The sequence below is a fragment of the Bufo gargarizans genome, chromosome 1 (assembly GCF_014858855.1).
Source record: "Bufo gargarizans isolate SCDJY-AF-19 chromosome 1, ASM1485885v1, whole genome shotgun sequence".
NCBI classification, from domain to species: Eukaryota; Metazoa; Chordata; class Amphibia; order Anura; family Bufonidae; genus Bufo; species Bufo gargarizans.
This window is the reverse complement of record NC_058080.1, coordinates 661,877,329-661,896,796: the sequence shown is the minus strand read 5'-3', so window position 1 is coordinate 661,896,796 and position 19,468 is coordinate 661,877,329.

The window sequence follows — 19,468 nt, the reverse complement described above, 5'->3', positions numbered from 1 at the left end:
TTATGTCTTTGTTATTTAGATAATTTGGATAATCGTTAGTACTTCTTTTGTACATACACATTATTTAACCAAAAATGCTAGAAATACCTAACTGGAAGGTCAGTCTGTAGATAGTGGTCTGGATGGTATCCTTTTTACTTTTGTGCTTACTGTACTATAGAGAATTTCATCTTTCCGATGTAGGAAATGCTCTTTAAATTTACTGTGCTTAGAAATTGCTTAGAGATGGACATTTTATAATTTTTACCTACAATTTTATGATAGACAGGTTCAATCATTTGATCATAATCCAGCTCTTATCCTGCTATGTAAAAAAGTAATGTAACATAACTACAGTATTAGGGCTCATGCACACGACTGTAAGTATTTTTCGGTCCACAAAACATGGATCTGAAAACAATAAGGATGACATCTGCGTGACATCTGTATTGCATCAATTTTTAGCTAATCCATTGAAACAATGCCTATCCCTCTCCGCAAAATGGACAAGAATAGGATATGTTCTATCTTTTTTTGGCCATGCGGTAATTTCTTTTTTTGAAGATCCAATGAAGTGAATGGTTCCGCATACGGGCCGCAAAACAAAAACATAACGGACACGAAAAAGAAAATGCATTTGTGAGCATGAGCCCTTTACCATTACATTTGATTTAGTCAATTATCTGTCACTTTTGTGTTTGTATGATTCCAGTACCTGCTGCTGTTTAACAATAAGTACTACATACAGCTATATCATCTTACACATCATTGCAGCCATCTTCAACTTGAAAAACAACTTATTTTTTTCTTCAAACAGATTTTGATTGCATTATTTTTACTGATATGTTTTTATTATCACCGTAGTTCTGTGTATATTGTATTTTGTTGAATGGCATATGCTTAGGAGAGAACTATCAATTTGGAGGATGTTCACTAAGCTTACCATTTGCATTAAAAATGAATGACAGCCAAATGACAGCACATAAAAAATATAATTAGTATGTTTTACTCATCATCTTTAACTTGCAGGGTGGCACGACTGTGCAATGCAACTGCCTCGCTTGTACTGCGACTTTCTTGCACGCTCCCAACGACTATGGAAAAGTCATATATAGAACTGATGCGGCTTCATCACTAGCTACTGACACCTTTTCACCGACCCTGGTTTTTTCTGTTAGGGTAAGTTTATTGTATTATTTATTTATGCAGTCTTGAAGCTTAAATATTTAAGTGGACATTGGAAGGACTATTCTATGACTAATTCCAGACTAATTCCCTTGACCTCTATAAGTCTTACTTTAGTGGCTTGCTTTAATTTAGATAACTAATCAAGTAATTCAACTGTATTTTTTTCAGTAGTCACAGAAGCCAGAACTACTTTAGAGCACACTCTTTATGCCCATTGCCTATATAAAATACTACACAGAAAGTGCTCAAATATATTTCTATACATGGTATGGGGCTACAATGAGGAACATTATACAATTTATAAAGACTAGTGCAAGAGAAAATTTGAGGAATATTCAATAACCACCAGATTCCAACTTATATTTTTCAAGTTTCCCTTGAAAAATAAGAGCTGCAATTTGGTTGGTATAGGAAACAACACCACTTTTCCTAGTACTGGTTTTCCTAGAATTAGTCCTGTGCTAGATTTTACCACTGTAATTCTGCCTATAGTAGAGTTGAGTAAAAAAGCCTTGATATAGTAAGATCACCCCATAAAATCTCTAAACCAACCCCATTAGGCTAAGGAAGTGAGGCAAGTACATAAACTGCATTTATTTCAATTGTTCAAAAAGGTAAAGGGGAGAATTTATTGTGAGGATAATATTTGAAGTCAGTTTTACTTGAGTCTTCATTGGTGAACTTTGAGCCAAATGCATAAAATTTTGCATTTTGCTTGCTAAATTTGGAGCATCTTTAAACCTAAAACCTTTGTCCAGAAATGCTACTCCATCGATTTAAGACTTTATTGCAATTTTTTTTTAAATGTCACAGTAATAAATCTGATGGAAGCTCATTATGAAAGCTAACCACACTCACGTTTCAAAAGTTGAGTGAGTGGTGTAAAAATGCCATAAAGTCGTATTATTTTTTGCACAAGTGACCTCAAAAAGTCACAAAGCCTTATTTTTGTGACATTTTGAAGACATAATTCTGGAGTACATGGCTTGATAAATTCCCTTCAATGTTTTTACAAACATTTTCTAAAAGATATATGGATATCTTTTAGTGGGTTAGTGAAGGGCTACCAATATAAATATATTACCTGGAAGTTGACAAAATCTTCTCAAAATTTCCAAATGAATTTAGAAAAATTTGAGATTTGCGAAATAAGATTCCTGATATTGGTCAGTTCATTTGCTGTGGCATAGTATACTTTATATGCATATGTTCTGTGACACAGTAAAGGGAGTTGTATGGGGAAGGGAGTTGTATGGGGAGGCAGGTATTTTCCTCCCAGTGTGTGCTGCTGGACTGATTGGCGGCCAAATAGGGTCAAACACCGGAGTGGATCTCAGGTGCCGGTCCGGATTTTTGGCAACACCTAGCTGCCTTTACAAGACAGCTGGAATCAGTAGAGGGGATCTCTGTGTTGGGATCTGAGGCTTGTGCCAGGGTGGAGGAATGAGACCTGTGTGAGGGTAAACAGGCCGACTAAAGCCTGTTGTTGGACTTTTTTCTGGCAGAACAGCCCGCCTGGTGGGAACTAACACCAATCTGCAAAGTGACTTTTTGTTTTGTGAACTTGCTAATGTGTGAATAAACATTGAACTTTTTGATTTAAGAACTGGTTTGTGCCTCTATACTGTGTCCACTTATCCTGTCTATCAGAACAAATCCCCACAGTGCATAAAGCATTTCTTAGTATAAGGAAAGATATGCAAATCACACTGTATAGGGAACATATTACCTTTCTACACCTTCAGAACTATTCTAATAGCTGATTCATGGAAATATCTTCAGTTTTTAAGAGTCGTTTTACTGCTCACATTATCATTGCATAAAATATACAAAATCTCCTTCTCTACATGATGACTTCTGATATAAGAAAATAATTTCACAGTATTACATTACTTTTTATCATATTAAATAAAGGTAAGTTACAATAAATGTTCTAAGGATAAAATGTAAGTCATTACAGATAACATTTTTCATAAAACACGGTAACTCAGTTTAGGCATTTCATAATTGTCTCTTAATGTTGTGCAGTATTTAACGGCTATTCCTTTGCATCTGGCAGCCAGTCAGTATAGAATCAGAGAAAGGTGTACCCGGGTTTAGGCAAATAAAAATGTAAAGGGAAACTATTGCTCTAGGGTACCCCTACTCCCATTATTTTGCATTGTTCTTCTCTTTTATTGTATTAAATGTAAGGTTATGATTTCTATACAAAATATAAATATAAAACCTATTGTAACTATATAAAGTGGCATAGAGTATTCAATTTTCAGTACAGTAATGTATGTAAATATGAAATATAATAGTAATTGAATGTTGGAAGGATGCCTAGAGAAATATTAAAGGGTTTCTCCAAGATAAGATAATATCTATACAATATGATCTAATTGCATAATAATGGAGCATTATCGAAGGAGAAGTTGAGCAGTGATAGCACCCAAAAATGTAGTAGCTTACATTTAACCTCTAAGTGACCACCAATATGCATTTTTACAGTTGCCACTAAGCGGCCTTAGTCTAGGCTGCTGCATTTTTACGGTGACCCAGTCTAAGCACCGCATGGGTCTCTATGGATATGCAAAGGGTCAGCACTCACACAAAAGCCAGGCTCCTGATCTAATGGGCCAAACTGGCAGAAGTTGTAATCTGGACTGTTTAACTCATCAGATTCTGCTGTTCATAGTGAACGCGACATCGAAGCGGTTATAGAGGGAGCTGACTGTTTGACTCCCATCAGCACCCCAAAAATAAGATCTCAGGGTTTCAATGTCTTGCCTAGGCAGCCTAGGGACTAACGAAGACCCAGGCCTGCCTTCAGCATATTTGTGGTAGGCTGTGTCTCTCTGACGCAGCCTGCTGGTGGATGTCAGTAGAGCACTGGCAGAATAACACATTGCCTTGCACAAGCAAAGGCAATGTATTATAGAAGCAATCAAAAGATTGCCTATTAAAGTCCGTTGGGGAACTAGTAACATAAAAAAAAGTAGTTTTTTTTTAATAAAAAAAGGCAAGTTAAAAAGCTAAACTAAAAATTCGGAGAAATTGCTAAGCTAAAAACCCCTTCACAGATTTGGTATTGTTGCCTCCATAATGACCTACAATAAAAAATTATCATGGAATTTATCCCGTACGATGATCACTGTAAAAAAAAAAATTCCATATCTACCCTTATTTTGCTTATTGGACACAAAAAAAACTAAATAAAAAGTGACCAAAAAAGGTTATGTATCCCAAAATGATATCAATGAAAAGAAACAGTCATACTAAAATACTCAAACTTGAGATCCAATTATGCAAAAACATTTTTTTTTAAGAAAAGGCATTTTATTGTGCAAAAGTAGTAAAGCGTAAAAACAAGTTTCATTTTTTATTTTATTTTTTATATTGCTGTAATCATACTGACCCAGCGACTAAATATTGTTTTTCTGGCCAAAATACCGCAGAAATTTATTATTTAAAAACTCTATGGTGGCATTGCTGTTTTTCCCACCCCCCTCCCAGATTTAATAAAAGTTAATCAGTAAATTATGTGTATCTCAAAAAGGCGCCATTAAAAACTACAACTTGTTCTGCAAAAAATACATCATATGGCTATATCGACAGAAAAATAAGCTATTAGAATATGACAATAAAAATATAAAAAAAAAATTGCTTGGTATCTATTACTCAACACAGTCTGGTCACTAGGGAATTCCCATCACAGACAATGGGGGCGCATGCACAGCCTCCCTCCGTTCATTTCTATGGGGCCGCCAAAAATAGGCGAGCGCTGGCTCAGCTATTTACGTCGGCCCCATAGAAATGAGTGGGAGCCGTGGCCGAGCAAGCGTTGTGCGCTCCCATTGACTTACATTGCATTCTCTGTTCTCCCTAGCGATATGCTTGCCCCATTGTCTGTTATGGGAATACCTCTTCAAAAGAAACCTTAACTCACCTCTTCAGACAAGCCTACAACCAGTGACCCTGCTGCCTCTATACTGCCATGACCAGCTTCACCCTCACCTACTGTGTCCTTCTCCCATACCATGTAGATTGTAGGCCCTCAGGGGCAGGGCTCTCTCTCCCTCTGTACCAGTTTCTAACTTGTTTTGTTCATGCTTAATGCATTTGTCTGTATTATGTATGTATACCCCTTTTCATATTTACAGCGCTATGGAATAAATGGTGCGTTAATGATAAATAATAATAATAATATTAATGATAAAGAGGTTCAGAAAAGTGAAAGATGGAATCTGATTGGTTACTAAAGGCGCTGTTCAAATTTTCCTTTGCATTACTTTAAACCTGATCATTATTATTTAGGGTTGAGCGAACCGAGCTTCGGATCATAAATTTGAGGTTGATTCATTAAAAAACTTTGTTTGTAATTCTGTTTCTGTACATCATTAAAATTATCAATTTTTTTAAACATCTCTTTGGGTATTAATTAGTGATGACTGAGCATACTCGGCCGAACACCTGTTCGGTTCGAGCATCTCGCTGCTCGGCACATGGCGGTATTCGGCCAATAAACGTGCAGTGAGGTACTGGCATGCACTATAATGCCGTAGCCATGTTGGCTATTGGCATTACAGTGATTGGCTGGCCGGAACGCGTCATTGGGTGCTATAAAGCACCCGATGACACATGTTCGGCTCAGTCTTAGTCAGGGAGAGCTGAGCATAGGAAGGGAAAGACAGTGTAGGGAGTGTTATTGGAAGACTTTTATTGCAAAAACTATTCAGATACAGAAAAGTCCTTTTAAGGACTATTGTGTGTGACAGCAGAAATATATGGTTGTAGTGCAACCTGCGCTAAATTGCTCAGTCTTATGGAGAGCTGTGCATAGGAAGCGAGAGAGTGTAGGGGGTGTTATTGGAAAATTTTCTTTAAAAAACTTTTCAGAGACCCAAAAGTCCTTTTAAGGACTATTGTGTGTGACAGCACCAATATAAATTTTTAGCGCATCCTAAATAGCGTCTAATAGGCCACTGCGGACAGTGAAATTATCCGCGCCACATCTCCTGTATAAAGTGTACTCATCCCTAAAATATAAGGGACATCCAGTATACTTTTTTTGTAGACGGTGTCCACTGCGGACAGTAAAATTATCCGCTCCACATCTCCAGTGTAAAGTGTACACATCCCAAAATTATCTGGCATCCAGTGCACTTTTTCTGTAGACTGTGTCCGCTGCGGACAGTGACATTAGCTGCGCCATATCTCCAGTGTAAAGCGTGCGCATCCCAAAAATATATGTGACATACAGTGTACTTTTTCCGTAGATGGTGTCTGCTTCGGATAGTGACATTACCTGCACCACATCTCCTTGTAAAGTGTGCGCATCCAAAAATATCTGTGACATGCAGTGTAATTATTCCGTAGATGGTGTCCGCTGCGGACAGTGACATTAGTTGCGCCACATCTCCAGTGTAAAGTGTGCGCATCCAAAAAATATCTGACATCCAGTGTACTTTTTTTTTGTAGAAGGTGTCTGCTATGGATAGTGACATTAGCTGTGCCACATCTCCTGTGTAAAGTGTGCGTATCCCAAAAATATCTGTGACATTGTACTTTTTCAATAGACGATGTTCGCTTCTGACAGTGACATTACCAGGGGCATATCTCCAGTACAGTGTTCATTTTAGGACATGGTCAGATATCATAGTCAAGTATCAAAATAATGCCAATGTAACACCTGACCCTGACACCTGACCCTGAAACCTGACTCTGACACCTGACCCTGACACCTGACCCTGACACCTGACACCAGACCCTGACACCTGACACCAGACCCTGACACCTGACTCTGACACCTGACCCTGACACCTGACCCTGACACCTGACTCTGACACCTGACCCTGACACCTGACTTTGACACCTGACTCTGACACCTGACTCTCATATGTGAGTTTGACTTATGCTCTTCATAGGTCAGGGTCAAAGTGAGCATGAGTTATAGATATACTATGTATTTGTCTGCTAAATCACACAACCAAAGTGTGTCTATTGCTGAGCTTATAACTCTGTGCCAGGCAAGCTGGTAGCTCAGTGGTAATGCTACTGCCCCATGTCCAGGCTTTCTGAGTTCAAAGCCCCTTTCAGCCTCCCAAAAATGTTTACATTTTATTATGCGCTAGATAAGAGGCAAATTTAAATGATGTGTGACGCTGATATCTGACGTCCTTCAGTTGTCAGTATCACAACACATTTTAGCTTTACTGTGGTTTTGTATTCTACATCACATAGATGAACAAAAATCACAAGCTCATACAAGCCAAGCTGGTAGCTCAGTGGTAATGCTGCTGCCCCATGTCCAGGCTTTCTGAGTTCAAAACCCCTTTCAGCCTTACCTTTAATTATGCCCTAGATAAGAGGCAAATTTAAATCATGTGTGACGCTGATGTGTGACGCTGATGTCTCACTTCCTTCAGTCGTCAGTATCACAAAACATTTTAGGTTTACTGTGGTTTTTGCTATACTACATCTCATAGATCAAAATAATCCCCATCTTTGCTGTCTAGAGCTATAGCTCAGTGGTAAGACACTTGCTTTGCATGTCGTGTTCATGGGTTCAAAACATGTCTCAGGCTTTTAATAAAATTAATATTTTATATTTTATTGAGCTCTAGATCAGACAAATTCCAGTGCTGTGTGATGTAAGTAGTCCTCTTTTATTTTATTAAGAGTACATGGGCAGCACTATAGTAAAGGGGGCCCTGTATACAGAGCTGTATCCTGGATTGTACATATCTACTGTATATATGTGTATTATACACCCAGTGTGCTACAGCTTCACCACACTGAGATCTGCTCAGAAAGCTGATATACATATTACTGCTTTATCCACGGACACAATATATGGTCATACAGATGGCAGTACTATGTGATAGCTTCTTAGAATAGAAACCATGTGGTAATGTCATAGCTCGGAGGTTACATTAATGGCTTTGCTTGTTGAAGTCCCCAGAAAGACATATGTATTTTTTCTTTAATAGCATATACTATAATAAATAATATGTCATTAACCCATAGGATACCAGTGCTGTACATGTATGTCGCTGGAAACACAGTCACAAATCCCAGCACCATACAGGTACAGCGCTCTGATCGGGCGGCACAGGAGCTACTCCCTCCAGATCAGCTGCAGGGGTCCGGCAGGCACTAATAGTTGGACCCCTGCAGTATGCACCGGCATCGGTGAAAACCCTGATGCCGGCTCATTAACCCTTGCACTGCCGCGGTCAGCGCTGACGGCTGCATGTGCGGTATCCCCGTGGTGCTGTGATGTCAGCCTGCTGTCTAGCTCTGTCAGTCAATGGGGGAGGGGTGTGTGTGCAGAGCACAGGGTGTTATAGAGCATTAGAGAATAGGGTTGCCACCTGTACAGGAATGACCTGGATTGCAATCCTGTGCCCGGGTACAAGCCTTTCTCAGACCCAGGCACAGAATCAGCTGTGAATGATGGTGGCGGCGGCTGGGCACAGGGAGATGAGCGCTTCCATTGTGGAAGCGCTCATCGCCATAGTCATCTGTATCGCCGTCCGCAGGACAACGATACAGACGGCTGTGCTGCGGCAGGGGAGGGAGAGGCGTCTCTCTCTCCTGTTCCTCTAATAAGCTGCGGGCCTTGTGCCTGCAGCCTATCAGAGGCCGGTGCAGGCGGCGCAATGACGTCATCACGCCGCCTGAGCCGTACAGCGCGGGACACAGGCCGGGAAGAGGCCTGCATCGCATCGTTGGAGGTAAGTAAAAGGTTTTTTGTTATTTTTTTAGAGAAGAGAGGTACCTGAAATTGGCACATATGGGGGAAGGGGTGGAAAGAGGCACCTTATACTGGCACATATTGGGGAGGAGGAGAAATGAGGCACTTGAAACTGGCACATATGGGGGAAGGGGGGGAGAGACACCTTATACTGCCACATATTTGGGTGGGGGAGAAGAGGCACTTGAAATTGGCACATATAGGGGAAGGGGTGGAAAGAGGCACCTTATACTGGCACATATTGAGGGGGGAATGAGGCACTTGAAACTGCAATATATGGGGGGAAGGGGGGGGAAAGAGGCACCTTATACTGGCTCATATTGGTGGGGAGAAATGAGGCACTTGATACTGGCACATATAAGGGAAGGGGGGGAAGAGGCACATATTGGGGGAGAAAAGATGCACTTCTTACTGACACATGGGGGCATCTATGGGGGGCACTTCTTACTGGCACATTATTTGGGGGCTTCTACTGAGGCCACAAAGAAGGAGTATTTTATATGGGGGGCTATGTGTGTTACTAGTATTATCAGGGGGTTAATCTGTTTATGCAGTATAGTATTGGGGAGCACAGCGGCACAGTATTGGGGTAGTAGGATGATTTGTCCAGAAGATGGGAGGATGATGGAAAAGTAGTAAACTGAGATCTTTTTTTTTGTTGTTGTCAAACTGCAGAGATGAAAAATGGCGAAAAAAGGGTAGTCTGGTCTGAAGATCTGAAAGGAGAAGATGAGGAAAGAACATCTACATCAAAGGAGACGTCACTGGATGTAAGAGGTATGGGGTGCTGTATTTCTGTAGTGACGGGATCAGGGGCGTAATGATCGTGGTGCAACAGCAACCAGGGGTGGAGGCGGGACATGGGCGTGGCTGGAGGTGGGACATGGGTGGGGCCTGAAAGGGGCCCTCCCTCCCTTCTGTTCGGGTTTGGCTTAGAGAAAAGATGGAAACCCTAAACGCCATGCGCAAAACCCCTAGCATGGTACAAAGAAGTTGCGGTCTACTTGGTGCAGGTTGCCATGTACAACTCTTTTGTGCTGTCCCGGAGCGCTGGCAGCACAGGGACATTCCTCCAGTTCTATAAGGGCAGTCCTTAAGGCCATAATCTTTTCTGACCAGGAAAGAGCAGGCCGGAGTACCTCAGGAACTGGAGGCGCCCGGATCGTCCCGGCCAACACTTTCCAGGTGTGGTTCCCCCATACTGGAAAGAAGGGTTGGTCCCAAAAAAAAAAGTGCAGCATGTGTAACAGGAGGGGGTAACGAAAGGACACCACCACTCAGTGTGAAACGTGTCCCGATCATCCAGGCCTCTGTATTGACGGTTGCTTCAGGGAGTACCACACTTACATGGAGTACTAAATTTATAATTCCCTTCCCCCATTTTAATTTATTTCTCCACAGTCTTCACAGGAATAGCTGCAAAGTGGAGGAGAAAATTCTAAATCTCCTTTTTTTACACTAACATGTAGCCCCTTTTATTTCATTTTTACAAAGGGTTATAGGAGAAAAAGTGCCCCAAAATTTGTAGCCCAATTTCTCCGGAGTAAGGACATACCCCATATGTGGACGTAAAGTGCTCTGCGGGCAAACTACATGGCTCAGAAGAGAAGGAGCGCCATTGGGATTTTGGTTGTGCCGTGTAGTCACCCGCAGATCATATTACGTCCACATATGAGGTATTTTCTGACTAGGGAGAAATTGGGCTATAAACTGTTGGGTGAACAAGTTTGTTTGCTCCACCATCAGATTCACAAATTGTTCACTGAAAAAAACTAAAAATGTCATATTTAGTGAAGCCCACTGTGCGAATCTGGATTCCTGGTTGGCCAACAAAGTCAGGAATCAAGGGCTCAAAATCCTCTGGGGTACTCCAGCCAAGTTCACCGGTAGAGGGCTCAGGTGAACTTTCCTGGTGGGCCAGAAAACTAGTACGAGTCCCAGGGCTGCGCATACTAGTGTGGGCCACAGGGTTCCTGGCACGGGGGGTTCCTGGCTCCGCCTGGCGGCGTCTCCGCCGCCTTGGGGCTCATCATCATCACTAGATGATGAGAAGAGGATGACAACAGGAAAGTGGGGTCATCCTCGTCCTCACTGGGGCTCTCGCAGTCGGAGAGCAGCTGGGCGTACGCCTCCTCGGCCGAGAACATCCGGCGGGCCATCTTAGAATGCTAAAGGGGAGTGTGTGTGTGTGTAAAACTTTATTTAGTGTGTGTGTGTGGGGGGGGCGGTGTGTTTTTATGTATACCCTACCCTAACTCACCCTAACCTAACAGAATCCCCGAAAAATTGCTCACAGCCCAAAAACTCACTGATCAGCGGTGGGGTGGGCGATGCGCTGACAGTGACCAGGCGCTCTTTTACAGCTAAGAGTGCCGGCCACAGTCAGCGCACCTACAAAAAGAAGAAAAAAGGAATTTCGCCCCAAAATATGTGGGTGGGAGGAAAGCTGCAGCACCCCTGGGGGGACGGGGGTCGCACAAGTTGCTGTGGACCCCAGACACCGTATTATTATACCAACACACTGTGAAGATGCGTTTGCGGTATATGTTCACACCCAAATATAACTGAATTGTATTGTGAATAGGAATTTTTAAAACATAACATTTACTAGATCATTTAAAATAAATGCCACTTAGTGAGAAACATTAAGGACAAACACCTCCGCTGTAGTATAGACAAATAAAGGGTGGATCTTACCCCGTTTGATGAATTCCACAGCCTGTGGAGGACGGTTCAGGTAGTGGGTGGACCACCGAAACCTGTGTGATCAAGGTGCTGATGTCTGTAGGCGATATGGCACTCCTATATAGCCCTGGTATGTCTTTCCTACCTACATATAGGTGGGGGGCTACTTGAGCAGCTGCCTAACACACATGGAGCACCCGCCCCGACAGGGGCGACCCCATACCGATCCTGTCCCTCAGTATGGGCCTTGTGCTATTTTTCCCTAATACAAAACCCATTTGGGTTTTGTATTAGGGAAAAATAGCACAAGGCCCATACTAAGGGACAGGATCGGTATGGGGTCGCCCCTGTCGGGGCGGGTGCTCCATGTGTGTTAGGCAGCTGCTCAAGTAGCCCCCCACCTATATGTAGGTAGGAAAGACATACCAGGGCTATATAGGAGTGCCATATCGCCTACAGACATCAGCACCTTGATCACACAGGTTTCGGTGGTCCACCCACTACCTGAACCGTCCTCCACAGGCTGTGGAATTCATCAAACGGGGTAAGATCCACCCTTTATTTGTCTATACTACAGCGGAGGTGTTTGTCCTTAATGTTTCTCACTAAGTGGCATTTATTTTAAATGATCTAGTAAATGTTATGTTTTAAAAATTCCTATTCACAATACAATTCAGTCACGGACCCCAGACACCCTCAGATCCGGGTGCTGCACACAAAAATTAACTTTTTTTTTTTCCACTACCCCTACCTAACCAAAAGCTCTCCCTAAATGTTTATATGCCAGATGGCACTTTATGTGGTCTCAGGGGCCACGGATGGCGGAGGATCATGTGGGATGCAGATGGACCGACACAGGGCTCCTCTCTCCTTACTCACACAGAAGTCTGTGGGCGGGGACAGCGTAGCTCCAGGATGTTATCTCCAGGTCAATCCCTCCAACCAATCACAGGTGATCCTCACCCTCATCCTCCATCACCGCCACCTCACAGGATCTACGGAGGGTGATTGGTGGTGTATATTACACCACTGATCACCCTCCTATTTCGGGTCACCGGAGACCTGAATAACCTGGAAATTATGCAAACCGCAGGTCTGAATTGACCTGCGGTTAGCAGCGATCGCCGATATAGGGGAGGATGGTCACAGGACCCCCCCCTCGGCATTGTCACAGGGTGCCTTCTGAATGATTTCAGCAGGCACACCGTTCCTAACACTGCCCGCCGTGCAGCGGTGATCGGAAATACACAGGTACGCCCTGTGTCCATAAGAGGCTAAAGAGGCTCTGTCGCCAGAATCAACCCTATTAGACCATACGTACTGCCTGGTAGGGCTCATTATGCTGATTATGTATGATAAATAGCTGCAGAGATATCTGTGTTTTTATTCATATGCAAATAAACAATTTGAGCCCTCAGAGGCGGGGCTTAATATTCTGAGCAGTGCTCTATCTATAACACCCTGTGCTCTGCACACGCACCCCTCCCCCATTGACTGACAGAGCTAGACAGCAGGCTGACATCACAGCACCACAGGGATACCGCACATGCAGCCGTCAGCGCTGACCGCGGCAGTGCAAGGGTTAATGAGCCGGCATCAGGGTTTTCACCGATGCCGGTGCATACAGCAGGGGTCCAACTATTAGTGCCTGCCGGACCCCTGCAGCTGATCGGGAGGGAGTAGCTCCTGTGCCGCCCGATCAGAGCGCTGTACCTGTATGGTGCTGGGATTTGTGACCGTGTTTCCAGCGACATACATGTACAGCACTGGTATCCTATGGGTTAATGACATATTATTTATTATAGTATATGCTATTAAAGAAAAAATACATATGTCTTTCTGGGGACTTCAACAAGCAAAGCCATTAATGTAACCTCCGAGCTATGACATTACCACATGGTTTTCTATACTAAGAAGCTATCACATAGTACTGCCATCTGTATGACCATATATTGTGTCCGTGGATAAAGCAGTAATATGTATATATCAGCTTTTTGAGCAAATCTCAGTGTGGTGAAGCTATACTGTGTGTATAATACACATATATACAGTAGATATGTACAATCCAGGATACAGCTCTGTATACAGGGCCCCCTTTACCATAGTGCTGCCCATGTACTCTTAATAAAATAAAAGAGGACTACTTACATCACACAGCACTGGAATTTGTCTCTGATCTAGAGCTCAATAAAATATAAAATATTAATTTTATTAAAAGCCTGAGACAGGTTTTGAACCCATGAACACTACATGCAAAGCAAGTGTCTTACCACTGAACTATAGCTCAAGACAGCAAAGATGGGGATTATTTTGATCTATGAGATGTAGTATAGCAAAAACCACAGTAAACCTAAAATGTTTTGTGATACTGACGACTGAAGGAAGTGAGACATCAGCGTCACACATGATTTAAATTTGCCTCTTATCTAGGGCATAATTAAAGGTAAGGCTGAAAGGGGTTTTGAACTCAGAAAGCCTGGACATGGGGCAGCAGCATTACCACTGAGCTACCAGCTTGGCTTGTATGAGCTTGTGATTTTTGTTCATCTATGTGATGTAGAATACAAAACCACAGTAAAGCTAAAATGTTTTGTGATACTGAGATGTGAAGGACGTCAGATATCAGCGTCACACATCATTTAAATTTGCCTCTTATCTAGCGCATAATAAAATGTAAACATTTTTGGGAGGCTGAAAGGGGCTTCGAACTCAGAAAGCCTGGACATGGGGCAGCAGCATTACCACTGAGCTACCAGCTTGCCTGGCACAGAGTTATAAGCTCAGCAATAGACACACTTTGGTTGTGTGATTTAGCAGACAAATACATAGTTTATCTATAACTCCTTCTCACTTTGACCCTGACCTATGAAGAGCATAAGTCAAACTCACATATGAGAGTCAGGTGTCAGGGTCAGGTGTCAGAGTCAGGTGTCAGGGTCAGGTGTCAGGGTCAGGTGTCAGGTGTCAGGGTCAGGTGTCAGGGTCAGGTGTCAGGTGTCAGGGTCAGGTGTCAGGGTCAGGTGTCAGAGTCAGGTGTCAGGGTCAGGTGTCAGGGTCAGGTGTCAGGGTCAGGTGTCAGAGTCAGGTGTCAGAGTCAGGTGTCAGAGTCAGGTGTCAGAGTCAGGTGTCAGAGTCAGGTGTCAGGGTCAGGTGTCAGGGTCAGGTGTTACATTGGCATTATTTTGATACTTGACTATGATATCTGACCATGTCCTAAAATGAACACTGTACTCCAGTGTAATATGTGCGGTTATATAATTTATCCATGACATATAGTGTACTTTTTTCCATAGACGGTGTCTGCTGCGGACAGTGACATTACCAGCGCTGCATTTGCAGTGTAACATGTGTGCTACTAAAATGTATCTGTAGACGGTATCTGATCATCTTCGAACCTCCAACTTTCGGTTTTGATTAATGAAAACATTCTTGGCAAATGCTTTTGCTTTGGATCGTCTTGTGCCAGTTCAAGAATTTCACCTCTAGCGGCGCAATACGAATGCCCCCGGCCGTCCCTCTTAATCATGGCAACAGTTCCGAAAACCTACAAAATAGAACCGGTGTCCTATTCTATTATTCCTAGCTGAAGTATTCAGACGACCCGGCCTGCTTTGAACACTGTAAGTTTTTTCAATGGTCAGCTCAGCAGCAAGCCCTCGCATGTAATTTTTTAGAGGGTGAGATCGCATACAGGCCCTCACCTACAATCTTTTACAGGGCCAGCTTACCTGTAGGCCCTCACCTACAATCTTTTACAGGGTCAGCTCACCCGCAGGCCCTCACCTACAATCTTTTACAGGGTCATCTCACCTGCAGGCCCTCATCTACAATCTTTTTGAGGGTCATCTCACTTGCAGGCCATCACCTAATTATACCTAATAGGTAATTTGCGCGCACGCTGCCTCGCTTGAAAGTGGTACCCGTAGCTGTTTCTCAGGCTCCCTCTCCGGAATCAAACCCTGATTCCCCTTTACCCGTGGATCACCGTTGCTGGTGCTGAAAATAACATTGAAAGTTCACGTGGGACGTGCGATCAGGCCCAGAGTCACCAAAGCGGCAGCAGGCGGTAAAAATTTGCAATTCAAATATTTGTGATCAACACTACATGCCACAATAAACAATATGGAATAGCATAGCAGATTAAGCATAGTGGTGCTTGAAAGTTTATGAATTCTTCAGAGTTTTGTATATTTCTGCATAACTTTAACTCAGCACTCCTTAAGTCCTAAAAATAGATAAAGAATCAAGATAACTTAGGGCCCTTTCACACCTGCGTTATAGTCTTCCGGCATAGAGTTCCGTCGTCGGGGCTCTATGCCGGAAGAATACTGATCAGGATTTTCCTAATGCATTCTGAATGGACAGTCCGTCCTTCAGGATGCATCAGGATGTCTTCAGTTCCGGAACGGAACGTTTTTTGGCCGCAGCAAATAGCGCAGCATGCTGCGCTTTTTGCTCCGGCCAAAAATCCGGAACACTTGCCGCAAGGCCGGATCCGGAATGAATGCCCATTGAAAGGCATTGATCCGGATCCGGCCTTAAGCTAAACGTCGTTTCGGCGCATTGCCGGATGCGACGTTTAGCTTTTTCTCAATGGTTACCATGGCTGCCGGGACGCTAAAGTCCTGGCAGCCATGGTAAACTGTAGTGGGGAGCGGGGAGCGGCATACTTACCATCCGTGCGGCTCCCGGGGCGCTCCAGAGTGACGTCAGGGCGCCCCACGCACATGGATGACGTGATCGCATGGATCACATGATCCATGCGCATGGGGCGCTCTGACGTCATTCTGGAGCGCCCCGGGAGCCGCACGGATGATAAGTATGCTGCTCCCCCGCTCCCCACTACTACTATGGCAACCAGGACTTTAATAGCGTCCTGGCTGCCATAGTAACACTGAACGCATTTTGAAGACGGATCCGTCTTCAAATGCTTTCAGTACACTTGCGTTTTTCCGGATCCGGCGTGTAATTCCGGCAAGTGGAGTACACGCCGGATCCGGACAACGCAAGTGTGAAAGAGGCCTTAATCAAACACGTGTCAAAAATATTAGATTTGTGCATCTCTTTTTTGAGGAAATCATCAAATGTCTCATGTCTGTGAGTGGCAACAGTATGCAAACCCTTAATAAAAACCCTTAACCTCCATACAGTAAGGATTCAATATTTCAGACCCTTCAGACCCTTTCAGACACTTGAGATTTAGCTCTGTGGGCCTTCCATTTTTCTTTGTCATCTTTGAGATGTTTCTACACCTTGATTGGATTTCCCTTTGGTAAATTCAGTTGATTAGACGTGATTTGGAAAGATACACTGCTGTCTATAAAAGGTCTCACAGCTGACTGCATATCAGAGTAAAAACCAAGCCCTGAGGAGGAATACAAAACTGTAGATATTAGAGACATGATTGTGCAGAGGCACAGATCTGGAGAAGTTCCAAGAAGCACAGTGGCCCTCATAATTCTTAAATGTAAGAAGTTTGAAACAACAAGAACTCTTCCTAGAGCTGTCCACCCCACCAAAGTAATCGGGAAAAAGAACCTTGGTAACAGAGGTGACCAAGATCCCAATGGTAACACTGGCTGAGCTCCAAAGATTTTGCATGTAGATAGGAGAAACTCTCAAAAGGTCAACTATTAATGCAGCATTCCACCAATCTGGGCTTTATGGCAGAGTTGCCAAAAACAAGTCTCTCCTCAGTAAAAGACACATGAACATTAGAAAAAAGGACTCTCAAACTGTGAGAAACAAGATTCTTTGGTCTGAAGAAACTAAGATTGAACTTTCGGCCTCAATTTAAGGCGTCATGTTTGGAGAAAATATGGCATTGTCTGCCACCACCCCTACAATGAGGCATGGTGGTGGCAGAATCATGCTGTGGGGGTGTTTTAGAGCGACTGGGACAGGGAGACTGGTCAGAGTTGAGGAAATGCTGAATTGAGAAAAGTACAGATATATTCTTAATTAAAATATGATTGACTGTGCTCTAAAAAACAATGACCCTAAGCACATTGCCAAGACAACACAAGAGTGTCTTAGGGTCAAATATGTGAATGTCATTAAGTTGGCTAGCCAGAACCCTGACTTGAACTCAGTCAAACATCTCTGGAGAGACTTCAAAATGGCTGTCCACTGATGGTTCCCAACCAACCTGACAGGGCTTGAAAGGATCTGCAGAGAAGGATGTCAGAAAGTTCTCAAATCCAGGTGTGCAAAACTTGTGGTATCATAGCCAAGAAGACAGGAGGCTGTAAGATGCTGGGGGCCAAAAATGCTTCAACTAAAACCTGTCTCACAATGCCGTTAAGTATTTCCGGCAGATAGCCTGCCAGAGCTCTCTGCCTCCGGAATAGAGAGATGTTACTGGAATGCCTGCCAAAGGCCATTGGCCATTGTGTGTTTTTTCTTAGTTTTTTACAAAAAAAACTAACATATTTTAAATAGATTTATTACATTATTGAAAGTGTTATGCATGGCCAAAATGACCACGTGAAAATAGGATTTGTATTTTATATTAGTCACAGGCATCAAGCTTGTATGCTCTTTACACCAGCACAGCCACAAGCCTTCTCTGATGAGGCAGGCTGCATTTTTCTGTTATGTATATTTTACTCTCCCTACAGCAGCAATCCTTCATTCATTGCTCTTAAAGTGAGAACCATTCCCAATACAGCTTATTATTTGTCAGTTTTTCTTCAGGCCTTTCTCTTGGTTTCCTGGTTTTTCATCCTATTGTTACATTTTAAACTAACCAGTTTCATACAGTTTCTTCAATGTATGGTGAGAGGATACATTAAATTTAATTGATGTAATATGCAAATCTAACAATGGATGCATTCTACATGCTATAACAAGGGATTGCCGTAGATCATTATGCTGCATAAAAGGTATTGTACCGAGGCATAGCTTAACTGTACAGTATGTGCTTGCCATATAAGAGATGTAAAGAAAAAATAGCATTCTAAAAATGTATCTAACTACTGCTTTATGGAAATGTTCTAATGCCATGGGTCAGCTGCCAAGTACACTGGTAAGTTCCCTGCAGCAAAGGCTAGATGCCTGTACAGGGGTTAAAGGGTGAAAATCAGGGGTTTGCCAGGATAACACTCTTAGGATCAATCAAAAGTCATACTGATTAGTTGCCCTTTACACTGTCACCTTCAAAATCAGTTAGCATCCTGGCATGTAGGGTCAGTATGCGGAAACATAAATGTATCTTTCTTGTAAAAATTGGGTCCTCTAATCCAAATAAATATGTATGCTAATGAGGTTTTAGGTGAAGTGCCATATACTGTTTTCAACGTCCAGCAATATCCACTCTGCTTTTATTGATAGGATCAGGTTAACTCTGTGTCATCACTCGTGCTTGTTAAATCTCCACAGTCCTCAGACTTAGGGCTCATGCACATGAACGTATTTTCTTTTCGCTTCCGTTCCGTTAGTTTTTTTTGCAGACTGTATGCAGAACCATTCACTTCAATGGGACTGTAGAAAATACAGAAGTTACTCCAAGTGCATTCCGTTTCCGTATGTCCGCATGGCCGTTCCGCAAAAAAGTAGTGCATGTCCTATTATTGTCCGCAAATCACAGTCCTAGGCCCTATTCAAGTCAATGGGTCCCCCAAAAATATGGCATGCACACGGAATACATCCATATGTCATCCGTATTTCATCCAGACTTTGCGGATCCATACGGTAGAAATGCTGTGCCCAGCCCATATGGCTCATGTGTCTGGTGATTAATAAGTTACTGTTTCTATATGCGATCCGCAAAAAAAACGGATCAAATACGGAAACCATACGGATATGTTTTGTGCAATAACGGAATGGAAGAGGACTTAAATCAGAGAAACAAAAACCTCACATACGGAACAACAG